The 20,571-nt window shown below is 36.9% G+C and overlaps 1 protein-coding gene across 1 annotated transcript in view; it reads left to right on the forward strand.

Moving 5' to 3' along the window:
- RNLS (renalase, FAD dependent amine oxidase) overlaps nucleotides 1–20,571 on the forward strand; it is a 273,745-nt gene that overhangs the window by 57,112 nt on the left and 196,062 nt on the right. The window lies entirely within an intron of this gene.

Here is a 20,571-nt window from a genome sequence, read left to right on the forward strand (position 1 = left end):
CCTATATGTTTATTAATATTTATTATACATATTTAGGTGCTCCTGTGTTGGGTGCATGTATTTGCAATTGTTATATCTTATTGTTTGATAGGTCCCTTTCTCATCATGTAGTATACTTCTTTGTCTCTTGTTACTGTCTTTGTTTTAAAGTCTACTTTGTCTGATATAAGTACTGCTACCCCAGCTTTCTTTTCGTTTTTCATTTGCTTGGAATATCTTTTTCCATCCCTTCGCTTTCAGTCTATGTGTGTCTTTATATCTGAAGTGAGTCTTTTATGGGTGGTGTATATATAGACCCTGTTTTTTATCCATTCAGCCACTTTGTGTCTTTTAATTGGAGCATTTAGTCCATTTACATTTAAAGAATTATTGATGGGTATGTACTTATTGCTCTTTTGTTAATTGTTGTCTGGTATTTTTATATTTCCTTTTGTTCCTTTCTTCTTTTGTTCTCTTCCCTTGTGATTGAATGACTTTCCTTAGTGTTATTTTGTATTCCTTTATTTTTTGTGTATGTGTATCTATTATAGGTTTTTGGTTTGTGATTACCATGAGATTCATATATAACATCCTGTATATATATGTGATTATTTTAAGATTATGGTCCTTAAGTCAAACAAATTCTAACAACCCTGCATTCTGCCCCCCAATATTCAGTGTTTTTGACATATTTTTTATCTTTTTTGTTTTGTGTATTCCTTATCTACTTATTGTGGATATAGACGATTTTACTACTTTTTTCTTTTAACCTTCCTACTAAATTTCTAAGTGGTTTACTACCTTTACTGTATCTTTGCCTTAACCAATGAGATTTTTCTTTTTGTAATTTTAATATTTCTAGTTGTGGCCTTTTATTTTCTGCTTAGAGAAGTTCATTTAACAGTTTTGTAAAGCTGGCTTAGTGTCGCTGAACTCTTAACTTTTTCTTGTCTGTAACACTACCTCTCCTTCAAATCTGAATGATCGCCTTGCCAGGTAGAGTATTCTTGGTTGTAAGTTTTTTTTCTTTCATCACTTTGAATATATTATGTCACTCTCTTCTGGCCTGCAAAGTTTCTGCTGAAAAGACAGCTGATAGTTCTTTGGGAGTTCCTTTATATGTAACTAGTTGCTTTTCTCTTACTGCTTTTGAGATTCTCCCTTTATCTTTAATATTTGCCATTTCAATTATAATGTGTCTTGGTATGGACCTCTTTGGGTTGGTCTTATTTGGGAATCTCTGTGCTTACTGGACCTGGATGTCTGTTTCCTTTCCCAGGTTAAGGAATCTTCAGCTATTATTTTTTCAGATAAGTTCTCTGTCCCTTTCTCTCTGTTTTGGAGGGACCCCAATAATGTGAGTGATAGTGTACTTGATGTTGTCTCAGAGGTCTCTTAAACTATCCTTTTTTTAAAAATTCTTTTTTCTTTTCAGCTTGGGTGGTTTGCACTACTCTGTCTTCCAGTTTGCAGATTCATTCCTCTGTATCATCTAATCTTCTGTTGATTCCTTCTCAGGTACTTTTCATTTCAGTTACTGTATTCTTCAACTCTGTTTGGTTCTTCTTTATATTCTCCAACTCTTTGTTAAGCTTCTCACTGTGTTCATCCATTCTTCCTCCAAGTTCATAGAGCATTATTATGATCAATACCTTGGACTCTTTATTAGGTAGATTATTTATCTGCATTTAGTTTAGTTCTTTTTGTAGGGTTTTGTCTTGTTCCTTTGTTTGGAACATATTTCTCTGTCTTCTCATTTTGCCCAATTTCTGTGTTTGTTTCTATGTATTACATAACTTGGTTACATTTCTCAATCGTGGAAAAGTGGTTTTATATAGGAGATGTCCTATGGGGCCCAGCAGCACACTCCCCTCTGGTCACCAGAGCTATATGTTCTAGGGGTGCCCCTTATGTGGGCTTCATGGACCCTTCTGTTGTGGCAGGGCTTACTACTGTGGGAGCAGTGTTATGTGGGGCTGTTCCCTGGCCCAGTTGGCTGCCAGATCCTACAAGTGCAGTGGCTGTTGGTCTGCTAGTGGGCAGAATTGGCTTCCGGTGTGACTGACTGTGCAGCCTGGAGGATTGTGGGGCTGGCACTGGTCCACTGGTAGGCAGAGCCAGGTCCTGGAATGGCTAGATGTGTAGTTTGTGAGGTCCTATGGCTGGTTTGGGTAAGCACCTGGCACTAATAAGCTAGAGGGAGCACTCCAAAAGGGTAGTATCAGTGTCCTCATGGTAGAACAAGCTCCCAAAAGTGAGTGCTGCCAGTGTCTGTGTCCCCAGGGGGAGTCCTGGTTGCCTCCTGACTCTCTAGGAAGTTCTCCAACATCAGCAAATGGGTCCGACCCAGGCTCCTTTTAAATTAGTGCCTCTGCACTAGTATTCAGAGTGTGTTAGATTTTGTGTGCAACCTTTAAGAGTGAAGTCTCTGTTTCCTACAGTCTTCCAGCTTTCTTATATGCAAGACCTGCTAGCCTTCAAACCCAGACATCCTAGGGTCTCTTCCTGGTGCAGGACCTCCAGGCTGGAAGACCTCATGTGGGACTCAGACCCCTCACTCCTTGGGGAGAACCTCTGCAATTGTGATTGTCTTACCTTTTGTGCATTGCCTACCTCAAGGTGTGGGTCTTGACTATACCATGTCTCTGCCCCTCCCACCTGTCTCATTATAGTTCCTTCTTTATATCTTAGTTGTGAAAAATCTTTTCTTCTAGTCTTCAGGTCATTCTCATAGATACTGACATTGTAAATAGTTGTAATTTTGGAGGTGCCTGTGGGAGGAGGTGAGCTCAAGGCCCTACTCCACTGTCTTAGCCACTGCTCTGACAGAATCTGTTTTTGACCTTCATTGGCAGTGGTTGAGGTGTTATGATCCTTTGCAAGATTATGAAGATGAAGTAGATTTAAACAAGGGTTAAGGTGCTGCTTCACTAGATTCATTGCACCTCGGTAAGCACATTCACTTGGATTTCACATCATTCCACAGATCTTGTTTGGCTTCTGTAGGCGTTGGGCCAGATTTTTTAGTGAAGGTCATATTGTGATTTCCTAAGAGACTGAAGAGACCTGGGCAGCTAATGCATATTTGTATTATTACTAGGAAGTATTATAGTCTCTAGTGTCTGCTAAAACTGTGATTTAATGTTGCAAACAAGTAAAGAAATATACCAGACCATATAATGTTTTTACTAGCCTAGTTGTACCCCACAGCAGCACTCTAGTCAAATAAATAAAAAATAATATTCTTTACCACCCACTTGAACTGAATTATTCTTCTTTGTGGGTAAATATTTATTTGCAAAATCTTAATAACAAACCTGAATATCTAATTTAGTAAGATATAGTGACCTAGAAGCCTGAGGATCACGTTCTTCATCACAGGATCAATTTGAATGACAGTAAGTGTTTGTGTGTGTGTGTGTGTGTGTGTGTGTGTGTGTGTGTGTGTGTGTGTTTATAAATATAGATAGATATAGGTATATAACCGTACATCTAAGCTATTGCAAGTTCATGGAGCATTATTTGTGAACCTAGTTCTGTATTAACCAAAAAAATTTTTTTAAATAAAAATGAGGCCTGCTAAAAACCTGTTTAGAGAAAATACTCTCCCTTTAGCTTTGAATGCCTTTAGGCATTGCCATAGATTCAGCCATCTGAACTGTTTTATTATTTAGGTGCTCTACATGCATTTATTTAGGGCTTTCTTAGGTCCTTTATAAATGTGAAGAAAGTTTATTGTGTTGTGAAAAGAAGAGGTTCACAGGTTTCCTTCTGTTCTGTAGAATATATTTCATGCCAGGGATGATCAACAGGAAATTTGGGGTTGGAATATAGAATGAAAAAATTAATTATGGCTTTAAATCTTTGATTCAAGTATCTCTTATATACACACACATACATATAAACACAAATACACACACACACACACAGCAACGTCTTTTGCTCCTTAGATGACTTAGACAAGTGAAGTTTCTTCTTGCTATAGGTTTTATGTGGAGTTTAGATGTTTCTTGTCATTGTGTTGCCAGATTGGGGAAATAAACTGTTGTGTGATCTGCTTTGGACGAGGGCAAGGAGTTTTAGTTCTTGAAGTGTACTGAAAGGTTAGATACAGCCAGTATTTGGCACAATATTATATAGAAAGCCAATACTGTATTGATAAATCTGAAAGTGGTCTAATCCAGTACTGTTTAGTAGAACTTTCTGTGATAATGGAGAGGTTCTGTATCTCCACCGTCTAATGTGGTTGGCACCAGCCACATGTGGGTATTGAGCACTTGAAATAGTGTGACTGAGGAACTGAATTTTAAATTTTGTTTAATTTCAATTAAATTTAAATAGCTAATACATAATAGGATGTTCTTTTACAATTGCCTGAGAATATAGGTAACAGAGTAAAATTATTTTGAACTTTATAAAACAGAAAATTGCCAGTAGCTTCACTATGACACAGGTCATTCATTCACACATCTATTCACCAAATACTAAGTACTTACTATATACTGTACTATACTTAACTATATTATGCTAGATATTAAGGTAAACAAGTTTTCTGTTGCTAAATTGGACCCCAAATACATGGAACCTTTTTAAGATTACAACATATATGTGAAACTGACCAACTGAGGTTGGAGGGGCAAACGGTTCTATTGCTGTTACAGAACAGGATAGAAAGAAGAACAGGGCACAGGAAACCCTCAGGGACATTTCCTGCATCCAAGGAAAGAGGACAGAAGCCAAGACACCTAAAGAATTTGTTTTAATTAATCAGTTTGAAGAAATGATATATGGTCAAAAATTACCATAAGATAGAATTTAAAAAGCTAAAACAGAAACATGGGCCAAAGCCAAGTAGAAATTATTGCAAGATTAGCACATCCCAGGAAGCTGCTGTTCAACCAGGATACAGCATTATTCCAAAGTACAGCCGAGTGACCATAACCCCCAAGTGAAATGCATCTAGCGAGCAAATGTAGGTCGAATGAGGTATGAGCTTGCTACTCACTCATTCCCCTTATGTATTGTCGTGGCTCAATAGAGAGGGAGGAAAGGGCGAATTTATAATTTGAATAGTGATTCTGCTATTCTGCAGGTGATTCTGAAGCCACTCTTGCCTTGAGAATCATACAGTAACCACAAAGGACTTTCCTTGGCTTCGTTTTAAATTGAGTCTGTGACTCAAAAAGTCTAATGACTCATGAATCTGAGATTCTGGAGTCCAAGAAAGAGATGGGAGAGAGTCATCTTTCATTTTGTTCCTTGTAATTTTCTAAATTCAGAGGGAAGGACGGACTGAAGCCGAATGTTCCTGAGCTTAGAACCTGATGTAAAGTGATCCCTTCTAAAGCAGAAAAGAATTGGAACAGGGCAATAATAAAAATGCCATCATCTAGTCATTTTGCTTTATAGGCTTACACTGACATTTGAATAATTCCTTTCAGAAGAGTTGTAACTTATTTTCAGAAAGTCTGCAAACTTCCAATTTTGTAGAATAATGGCAAGTAGAGTGTCCTTTTACCCTTGGCTAGGAATATAGTTAACTGAATAAAGTTATTTTCTGAGTGGCACAGTAGGACATATGCAGAGCAGACTTACAGCTAATAAGTGGCAAAATTTTCTTTAAAAAAATATTTTATATGATTTAAGGTTCAGAATTCACCCTCTTAAGAATCTTAAGAAAATTCCTTCTCACATCTCTTGATGCCTAAGTGTATGGGAGATGATTTTGAGGACTATAAAGCTAGCAAAGGATTTCTCTGTTTATAGAATGTCTCCCTTTTCCCTGGACAGTTGTTTAGATACATAACTGCACATTCCCTCCCTAAGGAGGGGCCAGAGAAAGAGAAATGCCACTGCCTGTTAGGGTCCTCTCAAACAGTACACTGCAGCCCCTGCAGGGAGGAAGTTCTTTGGGAAAAAACCAGTGGTGCAGCCTGCTTTCCTCCACTGTGGAAGCTCATTTTCTCTTGTCCTGCCTACAGGGAAATAGAACAGCTGCTCGCCACATTGGCAAAATACTTGAAGACTGTTACTTGCTTATCAGCCTTCTCTTTCTTAGGTTAAATAAACCACATTTCTTTGTCTTTCTGTTTGGGGACAATTTTCTTATCATTTTTTATTCCTTTAATCTCTTTGATCAGTCCCCTTGGGATTCCTTCCAAATCCTCTATAGATGTGTTCAGGGCCTAAAACTGAAGCTAATCAGTACCTTTATTAAGGCTTGCCCAGTGCTGAGCCTAAAGGGGTAATTATCCTGTATTTCCTATCAGTAACATGCTGAAAATACTCTTGTACAAAACTTGGTTTTTAAATTATAGCATAGCATCATTGGCTCAGATTTAACCTGCAGTTTTCGTAGGGACCCAGGTTTTTTTTTGTCATGGATATTCAATACCATTGCTAAATCTTTACTGGTTCAGAGTGGTTTTACTTAGAAAAATCTACTCTATTCAGTCTTTAGTGTTGCATCTATTGGCCAACTTCTACAATATTATTGCCATTTTGAATTTTATTCAGTATTCCAATTTCTACACCCAGTTTGTGCTGAATTAAAGCTTTGCCCATTTAATCCCTCACTTATTCCTTTGGCATATGTTTATTAAACTCCTATATTCAGGCACTGCCTGTCCTACCATGCACATTTTTAATGTATCGATAAATAAAACTTTGTTTCAGCCCAAGGCAAGAGTGCATTGGACTCATTTTAGGGAAATGCAATTAATGAAGTATTAAAAACCCCAATCAGAAGAAGAGTCTTCAAAGACAACATTAGGGTGATGTTCTGGTGTAGTGCCAGCCAGTGAACTAAGCCTGCTAGAGCTTGTTTGAGCCTTTACTCCAGGGTAAAAATGAAGCAACAGTTACTGCTTCTTGTTCTGTTTAACAAGAGTCACTCTTTAATGTCCACTTTTTGGCTAAAATCTGAATCTCCGTTTTTCACTTTCCATTCTGGTGACTGTGGGTGTTCCCAGGGTTTATTTGGTTCTTGGTGTTCAGTTCTCTATGTTCTTTTCTTTGGTAATGTGACCCTGTGCAACAATTTTAACTCTTTTTCTCTGTATTTATGTTTATACCATCTCTATTAAGCTCCAGTTCTATATCATTAGCTACCTCAAACACCATTATCTGAAATGTGTTTTATCCCAAATTTAGTACATTTTATTCTCTCCCAAATTATTTGCCAGTTCTGATAGCTGCATTTCTATTGCTGACATATACATCCTCCACTTAAAACCTCATTTGAAAAATTCTGTCCCCTTTTCCTTCCATTGTATCCTAATAACCTGTTTTGACATCTCCCTTCATTAGTCCAGATTACCCATTATGGGCAGACAATTTCATCGTATAACACTTCACACTTCTCAAAAACCACCAGTGGGTCCCCATCATCTACAAGATAAAGTCCCAAAATTTTAAGACACACAAACCCAGGAACAAGGCAGGGTCACAATATTAAACACAATTATTTTACAATCCTGCCTCTGTCACTGCTCCTACCCTCCTTCAGTACCATCCAATCTATTCCCTAAAAGCCAATATCTTTGAAGTTGAGACAAGAAAAACAGAGTACCTGTGGTTAGGATCTGAACTAAAAAAGGCTATCTTAGGAATAGGATGATTTGGACAGAAAAAAATTTAAGCACATTTCCCAGCAAGGCCTGAAAAAGACAACACAAATGGACAGGAAATAAAGATACCCATGAGAGAGAACAAAAAATCCTAGCAAAGACCTTGATGGACCTTGATGGAGGCAGAAGTGAAGAACAGATCCATAGAAGAAAAAAAAGAAAAACAAACCAAAACTCCAGGACTGTCTGATAAGTTAGTAAAAACTGATGTTTACATAGAATCTTAGCTTCTGATAACCCACCCCTTACTACAGCTCTCCCAGCTTTGTTTTCAATAGACCAGTGTTCTGGGGACATAATTCTACTGTGGATTCAGAACTTTTCCTCCAGATGGAAGTTTTTCCTGTATATGTGTTCAGGAAGATATTTATTCAGGGATGTGGCTAGTTCATATTCTATGTATGAGATATAGAGGAAGGCAAAGAAGATTGTAAAGTGCCCCTTTACCACTGCAACCATCTTTTTCTTTTCTTATCTCATACTCTACGAACCAGTCTCACGTTGATGTAGGTATCGTGGTGGTCCCTACTCTGGACCTAAGCCAGGCCCATCACAGACAGTCTGGGCACATCTGTTGGACTGGTGCAACTGATCAGCCAGAAGACAGTTTATAGGAGAGACTAAATAGAACTTCTGGAGAGAGAACGCCTTTGCAGGGAAGATGAAGTTAGACAAAGTTAACCTAGTAATAAAGCTTTAGTAATTGTTAGGAGTGATACTTCTGAGAATATTGTGTCTATCATTTGATTCATCTACCAGCCATTCCCACTTAAATTCCCATGTGAATCGTATGGAGACATAGGCAGGAGGGACCTACAAAGAGAAGCAGAGAGCTCCACACTAAAGCCCTGGAAGCCTTTGGAACAGTACTTCTTCTGTACTCACATGGAAAAATCAACACTGAATCAGAAAATGAGACATCCCCAGCCACCCAGCTGCTTTTCATGCAACACAGAGTAACTTCTGCGTGTTATGAGCTTCAGACAGCCCAAAGCAACTTTAGCTTCAAGAGCTGGCTCACTGGCAGGAAAGCAACAGGAGATAGTGGTATTCATTGGAAACGGGCACAGTACTTGGCAGAGGCAGCAGTGTCCAGCAGGTTATGGTGGCAGATCAGTCATCTGTCAACCAGAGGCAGCTGATAAACACATTGACACATCATGGAAGACCTCAGAGGCCTAATTCCAGCTATCATGAGGGTGAGGGTTATCCAAAGCAGAAGAGGAAAGTGCCAGACCACATGTAGTAGCTGACAGGGCTTGTTCAGGAGCACCCATGAGAGAACGCTTGGAGGTCCATAAATATTTGCAAAGGGCTTTGCAGGGCATTAGAGATTATAGATACTTTGTTTTAATAGGTAGGGTCAGGAAGCAGCACAATGTGAATTCTTAAATTTCTTGGGCTTAGAGAAAGGCTTTTTCCCTGGGTTGTTTTTTTTTTTTTTTTTTTTTTTTTAAGATTTGTTAAATCTTGAACAGTGATGTTCGAAATAGTTAAGAGAGACATAAGGTGTGCTTTAGAAATAAGATATGCCTTTACTGTTTTCATAAGTTTAAAAAAATGGTAACTGGGCCTATGTAAGCATTGCTCCAATGTCTACTGCCTACTAAATGAGATTATGTGAGGGGGTGGGAGTAATATATATGAAACCCTTTTATACAGTGCCTGGAACTTAAGTACAGAAGATATTAGTTTGCATAGACTTCTAATCTTCCCCTTTCAAGATGTTTATAATTTAGGAAAGGATAGGGATGGAACATTTGCTAGACTTGGAAAAGAACAGAACTTCGAGCCTGAATAAGCATCAGATTCACCTACGGAGATTTTTAAAAATACAAATGCCTGCCCCAGACCTCCTGAATCAGGGTCTCTGGCTGTGGGACCCAGGTACTTTTTAAATGCTCTTCAGATGATTCTGATGAGAAGTAAAGCTTATGAACCACTGGTTGGAGGCTGGGGAAAGTACTGATTTTCTGCTTTATAAAAACAAAAGCCAATCAATCCTTTATAAAAGGCTTATCTTTGCTTTCCTTAAGGATGTACCATGGCCAAATGGAAAAAGTACTGGGTTGGGATCTAGTCCTAGATTTGGCTCTGCTAATGGAGAAGGTCACTTAATCTCTTTTATCTCAGTTTCTTAGCTGCTTATGGAGACTCTGATACTGTCTGTCCAGAGCTGTTGTGAGTATTAAACGAAATGAAGCTTCTATACCATAGGAGCTGACCTGTACTAAGTAGGCAATAAATCTTAGTTCTTACTTGCCCTTTTTCCCTCTCTCTATGTAAACAGTGATTCTTCAAAACAAGTACTTTAGCACCTCAGTTCACAAACTAATGGGGGAGATGACTAACAAACCAATTACACAAATATTTTTCCAATTACAATTTTAAATGACATGTTATAAGGATCTCTCGTAAGATTTTCTGACCTAATTTACATAGTATTTTAGCGTTCTGTTTCAGCTATGATTTTTTTTTTCATACTGATGTATTGAAATAATTTTTTCTCCAATGTTAATACAGGAAAGCTTATTCTAGGGAATAGATATGCCTTATCCACAAGTATAAATGACAGATGCACACTATTATTTTGCCTGTGGGTTATATTATACATATGTATGTTACTTACTGTTATGGATAAATATGTATACCCTTAATGCCAAGCTTTTCGAAAGCCCTTTTTCACGTATTTTAATAAAGAATCTAGATTTTAAATTTTATGTAAGCTGTTGGATTATAAAACAAAAGGACTGGTTCTCATTATGGTCTAAGTTGGCTGAAAGGGCAATGAAGAAATGTCCAGAGTCAGTTCTGTTTGGCAGCATTAAAAAGAGAAATGTCTCCTACCATGTTTTTAAAAACAGCTTTCAATTAATTTTCATTTGGGATTAGGGTCTGTCCTAGTTATATACTTCAGCAAATTAAGGTTTATAACAGAAGAGTTTTAGTATCTTAACACCATTAGGCAGAGCTGTAATCTGTTCATTGTTTCCCATTGTGTAAAATTCAGTGTTCCTTTTCAAATGGCATGAGAATTGCCTCTCAAAATCTTCTGGCATTGATAATCAAGTTTTGTTAGGTGGGAGAATGTTTATTCAGTTAAAAATTATATGACTCTCTTTGGCTTTTCACTTTTCATAAGTAATTTAGGCCTTCAGCATTTGTGTCTATAAGAAACCTCTTCACTGAATGGTGTAAGTGCCCATGTTGAAAGATTATTTCTAGATTACTAGTAAAAAATATTAGAAGAATAAGGACTGGCTTGTGGAAATCACAAAAATTTATCAACCTATGTTATGTATGTATGTATGTGTAAAACAGAAGGTCATTCACTCACTTTACTTCATATATCATAAGATAAATATTAAAGTGAACCTCTGAGACATCATAAAAATTAGCACATTCAAAGCATTTAAATTCTCAAAGCATTGTTAAAACATTAAACCTTTTAGATATGTTCTCAGCTAAATATTATTATCCCCATTTTATAGCCAGCGTTATGGACATCCAAGGGCAATGTCAATTTTTGTTAATAAATGGTACATCAAATATGTGTATGGTTAAAAAAAAGTTGATACATTTATTCTTTCCTTATTATGGAAAGTCTGTTTGTGATAAAAAGGAGTTCTGTACATAGGCAATAGATTTATGCACAATGAATTCATAACGATTTCCCAGATGTTCATATTTAACTAGCAACCATTATGAAAGGCACAGGCTTTCAAAGGTTATCTTCCTGATTAACAGCTTTCACCATTCCTGGCTGGGTGATTTTATAGTCTGTCAGGGACATTAACCATGTCGTCTCCTGGTCATAGCTATCATAATACAGACAGAATATAATTTCACACATTTCAATCATATTTTGAGATGAAAACCAGACATTACTTGATTTCACTTAATGATTTATATACTGTCATAGATATATTGACTTACCCAAAATATGAAGGGAAATAGACAGTTTTTCAAAGTTAGCCTATAGTTTTTAATACAAAAATATGGCCATGATAAGAGATGAAACATACGACCACAAAAAAGCTCTCAAGAACTTCATGTTCCATGATTAATTTTTCCTTTTTCATAATGCCATTGAGTATGCCAGTGTATCAAATTTCATTTTCTAAGAAAAGTATCTCTTTGAAACTAACTCAGTAGTGAAGAGGGAAACACTAAATCATAAAATGCCATCCAACTTTATAGACAGACTAAAAATTATAGGGATTTCTCAACAGTCCCAACAATGCAATATTGCTGTGAATGCATGTGCCTCCTTAAGCTTGAGTGGCTTATTATAATCAGACTAAATTCTCACACCATGTAAATCCATTATAGTTTATGACTTAAATCCATGAGAATTATAACTGAGAGAGCCTTACCCAATCAAGATCAAATTTAATTATATGTTCACATTATAATCTAGAGAACAGAGGTTTTAATTTAAAACCACCCTCTCCTCTTTGTTCTGAATGGAAAATAAAGAATCGTTTTTTTCTCAGTTTGACATACTTGCCAGGACATATGAATCTTTCATATGCCTCTAATGCACTACACTTAGATAGACCCTAACCCAGGCATCTTCCCTTCTATGTCCTCTAACCCTCTGTATTTGTTTTCTAGGACTGTGTATTAGTTTGCTAGGGCTACTATAGCAAAATGCCAGAGATTGGGTGACTTAAACAATGGAAATTTATTTTCTCATAGTTCTGGAGACTACAGGTCCAAGATCAAGGCATCAGTAGGTTCTCCTGAAGCCTTTCTCCTTGACTTGTAGACAGCCACCTTCTTCCTGTGTCCTCACACGGTCTTTCCTCTGTCTGCATGCATGTCTGGTATCTCTCTGTGTGTCCAATTTTCCTCTTTTTATAAGAACACTAGACAGATTGGGTTAAGGGCCCACAGTAATGGCCCCATTTTACCTTATTCACCACTTTAAAGGCCCCATCTCCAAATAGAGTCACTTTCTGAGGTACTGGGGGTTAGGGCTTCATTATATGAATTTGGAGGGGTACAGTTCTGCCCATAACACCTTTTATGTATTGCTCCCACTCTCCCCGCTCCTTCCTCTTTTTCTTTTCTTACTTTTTTCCTTAAACATTTATGAGCACCTACTCGTATGCCAGGTACTTGGCTAGAGACTGAAGATACAATGATGAATGAATAAATAACAGTCTTTTTCCCCAAAGATCTAGAGGGGAAAGTAAGAAAGTAGTTAATTACATTACAGAAGGATAGTGTTCTGATCAGTGTGCACATAAGGCACTTATTTAGGGAATTAATTCACTTAATTAGGGCATTAAGGTAAACCTTTACTGTAGAAGCAGTCTTCAGGTGAGTTTTGAATGACTAGTAGAAATCAGCCAGGAGAAGAAAACTGAGAGAATGCTCCACAAAGAAACAGCATGTACAGGATCCCATAGGTGGGAAAGACACAGGACACCTAGACCCTGAAAATAATTCAGTAGAGTTTGAGTGAAGCAGTTGTGAGACTGAGGCAGTAAGTAATACTAAATCAGTATTAAGTACTGCTTGGAAGTAAATTAACAAAATAAAGTTATGCTTGGGAAAATAAGTCATATTAAAATCAAAATAGAAATGAAAAACTTGAAAAAAATATTTGCAGCTTATAGTACAAAGGGCTGGTTTCCTTAAAATATAAAGAGGTCTACTAATCAGTATTGAAAGGCCAGTAATTCAGTAGAAACATACACAAAGGACTAGAGAGTTGAAATAGAAAGAAATATGAGTGGCTCTTAAACATATGAAAAAAAAGATACAGTATAAAACTACAAGATATTTTCACCTTTGGTATTGGCAGATATTTAACAATTTGATAATGTATTATAAAGGTAAAGAGAAACAGATACCTACATTTCTGGTGGAAGTGTCAATTGTTACAATCTCGACAGAGGAAAGTTTGGCAATATCCCTCAAAATTATAAGGACAAATTTCTAACAGTTCAATTTCTAATTGAAATATCCACACAAATGTGAAATAGTGTTTATACAGCTTTTCACTGCAGCACTAACTCTAATAGCAAAATTTTAATATCTAATAATAAATTTTACACAGTAAGTATTTCGAAGGAGGTGTGATGATATCTGCAACATATTCTGAAATTAATAGAAATACAGGAGGGATGGATAGATATGTGATAACACAAGTGTATAATAAAATATTATTTATAGAATCTAGCTGGTGGGTGTATGAGTGTTTACTGCAAAATTAAACTTTTGTGTATGTTTGAAAACCTTTATAATAAAATATTTGGGAAAAAAAGATTGCTAGTAATCTTCAAGTCTATCCATAGGGGAATGGCTTATCTAATGATGGTGCATCCGTACGATGGAACACTAACTACAGCTATTTAAAAAAAGGAAAAAACAGATGTTTATGTACAGACACGGAAGACTCTCCAAGATATATTATAAAGTGAAATAAGAAAGATGTCAAAGACTGTGTATGTACACCGCCATTTGTGTATAATATCTTAAAGTATGTGCAAAAAATTGGAAAAAAATATAACCTCTGTTAAGGGACTTCATCTGAGGGATGGGATGAAAGGGAGATCTATTCTTTCATACATTTCTGAGTTTTGAGTCATGTGCATTTACTATCTACTCAAAAGTAGAGTTTGAAAACATAATAGATACTTTTGATGTCTTACTTTATATAATTCTCACTGCCATCCAGCAAGGTAGGCGTTATTGTCACCATTTGCAGCTGAGAAAAAGAGTTTCTGAGAAGATCAAAAATTTGCCAAGGCTGCACAACTAGTACCTGAAAAAGGCACAGCTGGGACATAGGTCTATCTAATTCCAAAACCTTTGCCTTTTGCACTGCCAAGTAGTGCAAGGAAGAACTGCATTCCAAGCAGAGGAGACAGCCTGAGCAAAGGGCACAAAGGTGGGAAGGGAAGTGCTCACTGGAGAACTCAAGCAGTACAGAGTAGCTGGAGTGCAGAATGCATTGTGGAGAGTAGTGGGAGAGAATGAAAATGAAAATGACAGGCTGGATTATGAAGAAAACTTAGATGCCACATTAAGAATTGTGAACTCTATCTTACAAACATTTAGGAGCCATGGATGATATTGAAGATGAGTTTCTTTTTGACCATGTATGGGGAAGGATAGAGAAGAGTAAAAAATGACAAGTTCAGACAACGGGCTTAATGGGGAGCTTGTGTTACCCATGTTAGTTTCTGAGCATCAGTCAAGAAATGGAATGGAAAATGTTTTGTGAACTGTAGAGCACTTTCATTATAAATTGTCATGTTTATATTTTATATGCACATATGAAGAAAACCTTATTTATATGTAATAAAAACCTCCCAAATAGAACTTCCACTGACAGTTTACTGCAGCAAGAATTATGGCAGAAGGGGACTTGTTGCTGACATAAAAGTATGCAAACACTTTCTTCTCTAAATCTCACCCTCCTTTAAAAAAGAAAATACTAATAGCTAATAAGAATAGTCAGCACTGTCAAGGGATTGCTACGTACAGGATTTTCCCACCTTCTTTGTTACAATATTGTATTGTAAATATAGTAATAATTATAAATATTCTATTTAATATTAAATATTACAGAATTAAATATTATAATAAATAATATAAATGTTATGAATAATAAATGTAATTGTAAATGCTATTTAGTGGCAAAATTTCCTTTGTATTTTGTGCTATTTTAATGCATGCTATAGTACTCATTTGAATTCACTTAAATATAGTATGACTGATTTACATTCAGGGATGATTTTGCCTTGTTATTTACAAAAGTAAAAAATTGAAAATAATCTAAATATCCACAATAACAATTTGATTAAATAAATCATTGTACATTTATACTATGGAATATTATGCAGGCATTAAAAATATGGTTTCAAAGAGTGTTTAATGGCAAGTGAAAAAAATAGGAAACAAAATTTTATCTACAGCATGACTATCAGTTTGTCAAGGAAATCAGTGATCTATCTCTAGGTTGCAAAATCCAGCTATCAGTCCTCAGCCTTCATCATACTTGACCTACCTGGGGTACCTGAGTGTAGATTACTCTCACTCCCTCCTTCTTGAAATACTGTCTTCACTTGGCTTCCCAGACAACACTCCTTTTATCTTTCTTACCTCTTTCTTACCTTTTATCTTCATGTCCTCTGCTCATTTTCTCTGATCTTCTCTAGACCTCTAAATGTTGGAGTGTCCAGGACTCAACCTAATGTTCTTCCCTTCCCCGTCTACACCCTCCTCATCCAGTTTCATGACTTTAAGTCCCAAATGTACATCTTCAGCTTGGATCTCTCCCCTGAACTCCAGCCTACTTGGAAACTCCACCTGCTTGTCTGATAAGCACCTCAAACTTAACTCATCCGAAGTAAACTTCTGATTTTTCCCTTTGCAAACATGTTTCTCGCACAGTTTTCTGCATTTCAGAAAATGACACTACTATCTAACTCCAGTTGCTCAAGCCAAAAACTATGGTATTATTCTTAACTTTTCTCTTTCACACCCCACATCTTGGTCACTTAGGAAGTGAGGGAGCTGATGCAATCACTCCTGGCCTGTGTATCACTGAGAAATGATTCTCCTGAGAAATGAGGGCCTCAACGTCTCAGTGCAGCTAAAGGCCAGGAACCTACCAATGATTGGCTTGATAGGGAGGGAGGGAGATAATGCCCTAGAGAATCCACATTTTATTTTTATTATTATTTTTTTAATTTTAAAGATCTATTTATTTAACCCAAAATATCTAAAATATTATCACTGCAGCATGTAATTAACACAAAAAATTAATAATGAAATTATTTGCATTCTTACTTTTGGTACTAAGTATTCAAAAATCTGCTGTGATTGCAAAGGATGCTTTCATGTTTTCTGACTGTGCAGAGCATTTCAAATGCCCTTGTTGTGTATGGGGAATTTCTTTCCTTGCAAGACCCTCAAAAGAGAAGCTAGAAAACTCTGTTCTCCAGGCTCCTTTGAGTTTCTGGAATAGGTCCAGGCTCCAATAATGAGAGGTACTCATATAAGGTTTGAAGAGAGAAGAGGGAGGTGTAGAGTCCGTTTTGCTCGCAAGGATGGTGTCATTGTCCAGTGTTCAGGGCTTGTTTGGTACAGATGTAGTGCATGTGCTGGTTTCTGGAAGGAAACTGGCACCTCCAGCTGGGCGGCACCAATGCAGTGGTGGTGGTTTTTCATCAGGCCAGTTCTGCAGCTTAGCTTGGGGCATTGTTCCTGGAAGGCTGGTCTGCAGACTCTTTTTCCACCACTCCTACCTAGTGAGATATATATATATATATATATTTTTTTGATATATATATATATATTACATCTTTATTGGAGTATAATTGCTTTACAGTGGTGTGTTAGTTTCTGCTTTATAACAAAGTGAATCAGTTATACATATACATATGTTCCCATATCTCTTCCCTCTTGCGTCTCTCTCCCTCCCACCCTCCCTATCCCACCCCTCCAGGTGGTCACAAAGCATCGAGCTCATCTCCCTGTACTATGTGGCTGCTTCCCACTAGCTATCTACTTTGAGAATCCACATTTTAGAATGGATAGATTTCTCCCTCACCCTAATCTGTATGCTTATGTTTCCTATTGTTTCCATTCAGAGCCTCAGTTTTTTCATATGTAAAATGGGCATAATAATTGTATATACCTCAGTCTTTTTATGTGGATTAAAGTTGTAAGTGTATGTTAGGTGTTAATGAATATTGTGCTTGGCACATGGTAAGCCTTTAATAAATATTAACTTATCTTTTATTTATTTTCTTCTTGGATGATACAGTATATCCTCTTTATTAATAGAGATGTTGCTATAATTTGATCCCTATGGAATGAAGCATTTTAGGGACAGGAGAAGTTTGGCAAAGCTTTATTCTGAAGCTGCTTGTGATGTGAGTCAGTGGAAAGTTGAAATAATTAAAATTATTTAAATTAAAATTTTAAATAATTTCTTGCTAGTTTGAATAATTGAAAAATTTTAAAGGTTTCTTTTCTCTTTTTCTGTGCTATTTTTTTAACCTGTTAGTATCAGGATGGTTAGAATTATCTGCCCAAATGTTTTTTGTTATAATTTTTTAAATGTGGTGTTTTCTATTCTATTACACCATACAGTTGCTTATTATCCCAAGCGTGCATTCAATTTATATACGTACCATGCTGTTCTGTTGGGGAAAACATAGTCCTTCACTTAAAAATCTGACATAAATTTGACATACTTTCATGAAATGTGAAATGGTTGAGACTTCTAATCCTAAATTATTCTCTAAATGTTCATTTATATTAAAAGCCTCAGTAGGCACATGTACTCCAAATGTTAATATCCTAGGGGATTACTTACATTGGCCATTTGGACATAGCTAGAAAGGAGACTATGAAAAATTTATTAGCATTGGAATGGGGTTTGATAAGTCATCTTGGCAGAAATATTCCTAAATTGTTCCAGGCAGATGGGTATCACTCTTGTGTTTTCAAAAATATTTGAGGAAGAAAGATTATATCACCAATTGGCATCTGTTTTGGTATTTAATAATCACAGTTGTAAGGATATCCTTCCTTGTAGGTGTTACTGTTTAAGCCTCCATACTTTTATATAATTGTGTCCTTGGTAGAGAACAGATCACCTGTATAATCACGTTTTGCATTTACTTTTGAGTTGTACCCTAATCCTTCATTTTTTTAACCTAAACTGTTTTTAAACATTCAACTTAACCATTTTGTGGCATTTTTGAAAAAGGCAATCAATTTTATATATTTCATTCTGAGTTCAGAACTGGGACTAGAATTGCTCTTTTTCTTTTTTTCTGCCTTCCCTTTCTCTCTTACTTTGTCTCTTACTTTCTGCCATTCATTCTATTATTCAACAAATACTTTCCCAATGTCTACCCCCACCAGCCACTATGCTAGGAGTTGAGAATGCAGTGAGGAACAAAATATATGGGGTCTGTTTTCTCATGGAGCTCACAGACAAAAGCAATTCTGTCTTTTATTTAGGACAATGGGCAAAAATTGCCTGTCTTTGTTTGCCAGTGTCAAAGACCAGCTTGTCACAAAAATCATGATCATATAAATAGAGAAGAAATTGGTGAGTCCACCTGGTCACTCATCAGTGTTGTGACATTGAACTTTAAAGTTCTGCATTTGTTCTCCTGGAGGCCAAATAAGAACCACAGAGGAATTTAGCTCAGGAATACAGGAGGAGAACTCTACAGGGGCAATCTTAGAAGAGGTGTAAGAGCCATCTCCCCTCCCCCCACCACACACAAAATTTTAAAAAGTGTCTTGCTAAAGGAAAAACAGTCATTCGAAAACTATTGCATCCTGAAACCCAGAGGGAAATATGCAGTGCCTTTGAGAAAGGATGGAGGAGAGTGATAGTAAATCAGTAAATCAACAGTTATATTTAGGGATTAAGCTGAGAATGGGAATATTTGACATTATCCATGCCAATGTTTCTTTAAATTTCTGCATAGTTTTCTTCTATGTAAACATTGTCTCAAAGGGACATTCCTAGACAGGGTAGAATACTGGGAAAGCAGTGGAGGGGAATTTAGGAAACAGGCTTTGACCAGCAGACACAGAGTTCCAAGACTGTGGTCTTTTAACTCCCCACCCCCATGGTTACTACAGCCACTATCATCGCAACCACCACCATCACCCACAATTCACAAGCTACTGGTGGGGAAACACTAGTAGAGGTCATTAGGATTGTATCAAATAATAACCGTAAATAACAAGAATAGCAATATACTGAATACTCACTATGTGTCAGACACTCTGGCAGATACTTTACATTATCTCATGGAATCGTGAGATAACCATGAGATAAATATCCCCATTTACAGATGCAGAAATAAAGGCATGGAAAACTGATGTAATTTTCATTAGGTTACACAGCTTGTAGGTGGTGGAGTTATTCAAACAGAGGCCTGTCTGTCTGCATAGAACACAGTCTTAGCCACAAGGCTACAATTTCTTTCTAGATCCCTGTTTCACTTGAGAACCTTCACTCAAGAACTCTCAATTTCAAGCTGTTCACCAGTTGAAATTTGCACTTTTCCCCAAGTCTGATGGATATACAGCTGGCAACTGACGACAGGACAAGAGACTTAATAAAAGGCTTCAAAATAGTTCTTCCTTATAGTATAGAGACCATTCAAGATTAAAATTCAGATTTTCAAAGAATGGTAATTCACTTTGCAGCTGCAACTGCTATCCATTAACTGATTAACTCCTCTCAATATTGACTGTTTACTCTATTTTAAGGTTGCAGAAATATCCAGTAATCCTACAGTTATCAATTGTAGAGACATTTGATTTACATATAATCACAGCTCAAAATCATGCCTGTGGATAGTGGTTACATTCTTTTATCAGTGGATTTAGTTTCCTAGTGGCCAATATTTTTTCTTTTTTGCGGTACGCGGGCCTCTCACTGCTGTGGCCTCTCCCGTTGCGGAGCGCAGGCTCCGGACGCACAGGCTCAGCGGCCATGGCTCACGGGCCCAGCAGCTCCGCGGCATGTGGGATCTTCCCGGACCGGGGCACGAACCCGTGTCCCCTGCATCAGCAGGCGGACTCTCAACCACTGCGGCACCAGGGAAGCCCAATTTTGAACTCTTAATGTGTGCTACATTGAAATTAAATATTCATTATGATCTTTTGAAGTTTACATTGGAAGGTACTTCAAAAACTATCAGTACATCAAATTACAATGTATTGCTTCTCTTTTTAAAAATCTGATAGTAGTAATCCATGGTGAATTTTGCTCTTTTCAATTCTTTCATCAGTGCAGATGTTAGCAACTCTCATGGGACAGCTAAAAAATTCTTTCTCATAAAAGCTATAGAAGAAAGTCAGCTGTAAATCATATACTTTAAATATGGGGAGAGCATCTTGCTATGGATAGTACAGTTTCTCAAGAACAGATGATTGTAAAATGAAAGGTTTAATACTTCCA

This window comes from Stenella coeruleoalba (assembly GCF_951394435.1).
Source record: "Stenella coeruleoalba genome assembly, chromosome: 16".
Classification (NCBI taxonomy): domain Eukaryota; kingdom Metazoa; phylum Chordata; class Mammalia; order Artiodactyla; family Delphinidae; genus Stenella; species Stenella coeruleoalba.